This window comes from Pinus tabuliformis, chromosome X (assembly GCF_031772625.1).
Source record: "Pinus tabuliformis cultivar Carrire ecotype Pingquan chromosome X, CPIR1, whole genome shotgun sequence".
Taxonomy (NCBI): Eukaryota; Viridiplantae; Streptophyta; class Pinopsida; order Pinales; family Pinaceae; genus Pinus; species Pinus tabuliformis.
This window is the reverse complement of record NC_142308.1, coordinates 1,445,531,121-1,445,537,120: the sequence shown is the minus strand read 5'-3', so window position 1 is coordinate 1,445,537,120 and position 6,000 is coordinate 1,445,531,121.

Below are 6,000 nucleotides of genomic sequence, written 5' to 3'. Positions count from 1 at the left end.
TCAAGTCTCGATAGGTTATATTATTCATAGTATGATGCAGTCCCAATCAAACCCACCTTACCATCCGACAATGAAAACTCCCATCGAGAAATAGTATCGACAATATCAGGAGCCTTTTCAAGGCCAAGAAGCCCAAATCCAACCATTCCAGCAGCTTTATCGTCATCCTAGGGCTGGAAAATTAGGTCACTTGTATACTGGTTATAAGAATCCTCCTTATTCTTGTACCCAAGTTCCTTATCATCAAAACCCTCCTTATCTAGGGATGCAAGTGCCTATTTCTCAAGCTATTCCTTCGTATCAAGGTCATCCTCCTCCAAAATTTAACTGACAACTTCCTTTTGTGACTACTCTCGAGCTACCAGACTTAACTCGACTCGCTAATGACCCCATTACTCATTTTCCATGGTGGTCGATTATTCCCACTAAATTATCATTTGATATCCAAAAATTGAATGGGAATCCAAGAGAAAACCCATCGACACACGTTATGGCATATCATCTATGGTGTTCTTCGAGCTCCCTTAATGATGATTCCATTTAACTTCGTCTTTTCCAACGAGCACTTGCAGCTACCACAACTAAACGGTATATTGAATTACCTAGAGCTTTGTTTCATGATTTTGGCACTTTAGCCACGACCTTCCTCACACATTTCTAATTACCCATCAGATACAAAACTAGAACGAAACTCTTGATCAACTTTAAACAATCAAATTCCACTCACATCTCAGATCACATTCATGAGTGGAGACATCGTCGTCAGTTAGTCAAGAATTATGCTCCCGATCAATTGTCAGCGGAATGGTTTGTAAAATTGTTGTTACCTCTTATAGCATAAGATGTGGCTAAAGGTAGACTGATGACTGAAGAGCAAGTTATCGCTCGTGCATAATATATGGACCTTGTTTGTACCCAATCAGGAACTCTCTATGATAAGATACCAAATGATCTGAGACCTTTGAATATTGTTCCTCCTTCACCTGGTAAGGAATCTCATTCCGCTAATGGTGTGATTGGTTCTGGTAGTTCACAGTCGATGAGTAAACCATCTAGTATTTCTCTTGCTGCATCTGCTCAAAACCCTCAATCCCATCCTCTTACAGTTTCTGCTTCTGATATTAATTTTGTTTCATCTAGTAAAGTCAAGTCTCAATAGAAACTTGCAAGTAAGAAGAAAGGTTACTAAAGGTAAGAAGAAGAAAGACCCCTCTTTGTAGGACAAAAAACCAAACCAGTCCTCTGATGAGAAATAAAATCCTCAATACCCATGCTTGATTTGCAATGAGGATAACTTACATGCGATTGTTCACACCGCGTCGAAGTGAATCAATTTCTTAAATCTTACACTTCTCCTGCCATGTTGAACAACCCATTTCCCAATTAGGAGACTCATATGATTTCCTGGGACCCTTCTTCCTCTAACATGGTTTTGATACTTTCCTCCTCAATGCTGAAATCCAATGTTATGGTGGCTACTCGGAAAAATCACTACAGTAATGTGAATCCACCTAACGGTCAGGTTATTGATCAACCTTCCAGTTTGACATCACCTTTATTTGATCCTACTCAACCTCCGACACCTATGGAATTAACTATCAAGCCTCTGAAGGGTGTTATTTGTAAGGCTGCTTTCAATCCTCGTTCAAAATTTTCCTAGAATTATAACGTAGTTGAAGACTTGGCTTAGTCTCCATTAGCTATGTCAAATCTCGAGGTATTGCAAAACTACCCCACCCAAAAGAAGGCCTTCTTATTAGCTATCAGTTGTGTGGATCCATCAGATTCCAACCTAGTGGTTTTATCTCATGAAAAGTATACCCCTCGACATCCAGCTCAATTAGCCTTTATAATCTAGGTCGTCATCCGTGGAAATAACATTCATCACTCTATTGTGGACAAGGGACCCTCGACCTACATTATGTCCTTGTCTTGTTGGAAGGCGATTAGTTCACCTCAACTGAGTCAATCGACTACCACATTGAAAGCTTTTGATGGAAGAACTAATAAACCTTATGGGATTCTGAATTCCCTCCAAGTAGAACTTGGGGGGAAAACCGTTTCGATAGAATTCAAACTTATTGACATAACTCTCAATTATAATATTCTATTGGGATGTACGTGGGTTTATGCCATGGATTCTTTCGTTTCAACTTACTTTCATATGATCGTATTTCCTCATAAAGATGGGATTGTAGCCATAGACCAACTCACCTTTCTCACCTTTGATTCTCATGTTCCTGGAAGTGCCCCTCTTGTAGGCGAAGCTCTACATTCCTATCAGCATGTCAGAGTTGGATTGTTGAAGGATTCTTTGCATATGGGAACCTTTTTAGTCCCTCCTCCTGTCCATCCCAGTAACTCATTCTCAGTTGCTTATATCAACATGATATCATCTTGTACTATCCTAGTTGACACCTATATTGTACCTGATGAAACTAACATCCAAAGTTTTGGCGTCCGAATGTTGCTTAGCCTTATTGAGCTAGATTACAAAGACATATGTTCATCTTGTGTGGCTTCCACCTTTTTTGTGATGAATTGGGCAGATCGATCACTGGATTATGGCACATCTTCTCATCCTTTCTCTCATGTATTTCCTACTAGTGAGAGCATCATGGATATCATGATGTCAGATCACGGGTCATGGGACAAATATCACTACCATTCCTCCTTACTAGATTCCATAGAGGATAATCTTAGTGAGGTATATTTTCCTGATTTTATCGAACCTATCTAGGAATGTTTCACATGTTAGTCTTGCTATGTATATAAGGTCAAAATTGTAAATATTAGTCATGATCACCTGACTAATACTATTCAAATAGGTCTAGTTTTAGATTGGGTGTCATGTAAAGGTGCTTGTTTGTTAAGATTCCAATGTCTAAAGTCGTGTGTTTTCCTTTCAAAGGGTAATAATGGGAAGTCTTTGGTCACATTACAAAAATTCATGTTATGCATATCCTTGGTTTTTGTAAATTAGTCACCATCTAAGTCATTGTTAGTAGGTCACCTTAGTCTAGAAGCCATGTCTACATCAAAATAAATCATGAAATGATCTTGACACATATTTGGAGGCTATTTGTTATTAGTTTGAATGAAATTTCAAAAGGAAAACTCATGACCTCAGTAGGGAATAATCGTCAAAATAAAAATCCTTCCTTTTCCCAATGCGTTGCGTTTTCACAAGTTCACATAGTGCTCAAATTATTGCATGTTGATGGTCAAAATTCCCTCACAGGTCCAAATATAGCTTTATCTTTATCCTCTAGTCTTGAAAGAACTCTAAAATTTCATATAGAAGCCATCATAAACAATTTAAAGACTGTAAAAGGGATAAATTACCATCATTGGTCTTCTGAAATTTGTTGCATTTTCTTCCTCTACACTACTATTTATCCTAATCCACTACAATTCCACACAGTGGGTCATATCCCTCTTTTCTTGTTGTCAATTCACCTTTTGGTTGTGCGACACCTTGCATGCAATAGGTTCCTTGGTATTAAAACTATAACAAAGCTATTTACCTTAAACTTTATGCTCAAAAGTGTTTTAAAAGGTCAAATTTATTCATAGGTTCCTAGTTTAAATTCTTTCCAATAGTTATGGAATTCCAAGTTCTATAGGGTTTACCTGAGAAAGTCTGCAATTGAAAGTGTTGGTGTAATTGCTAGATTATATCTTAAGTCATTGTTAGAATATTTTAAATACCCCAACACCTCCATTGTTACACAAACAAGTTGCTCATAGCCATAAAACTATTCATTTTGCAAAAGAGAAACTATGTCAATTCTAGAAGACAAAAAGCACAAAGGGGGAGCCATTGTACATTTTGAACCACATAATATCATAACCATCAATGTAGATCCAACTATTAGAATGGATTTTGTGAGAAACTTTAGGGGTATCATTTACAATTTACAAAGGAATTTGCTAGGGGTTTTGATGGTGTACAAGCAAATGTGGATAGTCTAATTTTTCCATTCTTAACTCAATCAATAGTTGAGGCCACTGCGATCCCTTTGAGTGGAGAGGAATGGTTCAAAGGTATGGATTTTGATTTGGTTTATTTCAAGGACTTTGTCAAGCCAAAACACTGGAAAGGGTATGGTTTTGTTGTTCCAAGGAGTTATTTACAAGATCACCATAGTAAATTGTTGGAGGTGATCCAAAGGTACTTCACATGTGAAGGGAGGTTCAGTAAGGTGTATCACTATCACATTAGGCTCTTAATGCATTTTACTAGCAAGAAATATTTGAATCTTCCTTATTATCTGTTTAGGAGTCTATGTAAGATGGATGACTGAGTTCAAACAAAAGGAAGTCAAGTTGAAGCCAGTCTGTTTCACTTTTCATGAACTAAATTGATGGTAATGAAGGAGTTAGAGAAAAAGGAGCAGCCATGACAATATTTTTTGGTTTCTTCGGGATGGGAAACAGAATCTTCAAACAGTCAAAAGACCAAGAAAGAAACTCCTTCAGTTGTGATTAAATAAGCTTCACTTATGACAAAAAGCTCAATTAAAAAGCCTTTGAATAAAAAAAGCCACTTGATAAGAAAAGTGCTAAGAAGCTATGTTTCTCACTTTAGGTAGAAAAGGCGGCAAGGGTACCGAGAACGAGAGTTGTAGCCAAGCGGTTGCCTGTATATCCTCCATCTTCACCTATTGAAGTTATGGAATCAAAGAGCACACAGAAGGAAGTGGAAATTTATGAAAGCGGCTAGAAAATTAGAGAGTTACAATTTCAGTTAGACAAGGCCCATTTGACAATATCATACTTGCAATAGGAGAATAGGGAACTTAGGCATAAAACATCACAACATGCTATTCAACCTAGTGAAGGAGAGCCATCAAAGGAAACATTGGCACATGTTAGAAAAGGAAAAGGAAAAATGGTCATTGATGTGGAAGAGTTGAAGGAGGAAGTTGAGTAGTTAAGGATACCTAGAACTAGGTATGCTTCCAAGATGAAAATGCAAGTAGTGGACACTGTTCAACCTAAAGATTTTTTTTTTTTTTTTATGAGTAGAAATAATTTGAGGAGCTACTAGAACAACTTGAAGGAGTTCAACAACAGGTGGATCAGCCAACAGAAAAGGATCATAAAGACAAGTTGTATTTGTTTAGGCAGTTGGAAGTTGTTGAGCCTGTCATGGACAAGGAGAAATACAAATTGGAGTGGACCTTGCCTCTGCATAGGGAGGTGAAAAATATATGCACAAAACTTGGTCCTAAAAAGAAGACTCGGGCTGGTGAAGAAGAAGCTCACTAAAGTCAAGGAAACTAGAAGGAAAATAAAGAGAGGTAAGTTGGACATACTTGTAGAAGCTAGGAAAAAGGTGAATCTCCAACAAGGAATCTCAACTCAGCTCTGAAGCTTTGGTTTTTGGCTCAACAGATCAGAAAAGGGTAGATTTTGATGAAATTTGGAAAGACACAGTAAGGGGCTTGCTACACTTTTTATATAAATTTTGTTAATGGTGGGATAGTAAAGTTGTAAGCTTTTGTTGTCATGAGGGAGTTATATGAAGGTTCCAACATCAAAAATTGATGTTTCCAACACTTTATATTAAGAAAATAGTCACCATATGTTGAGTTTTCGGAGGCACTGCATGTTGGGTTGTGTTATATTCTTCCCACAACTAGCACCAGTAGTGAAGCCGTGGGATTAGAGCGGGGCGACAACCCCCCTATATGGGGTCCAAGGCAGCACCCCGGGAATTTTTTTTGGACCCTATATTAGGTGAGCGGACTTACCTATGGTTTTGTGCATGGATTTCACACATGGTTTTGGGCACAATGATTTTCGTTCCATGGTATTTTGTAGATCCGGTCAAGGGAACTATAGTTATGTTCTAATCCAAGGTTAATGGATTGGCGTTTATGGATGCTTCGACATGTATATATATGTATTGTAACATTGAAAGTAACATAACGAAAAATAAATCTGGTAATCACAATTTTGGGATCCAGGGGAAAATCCTTGTGTATATTTGTT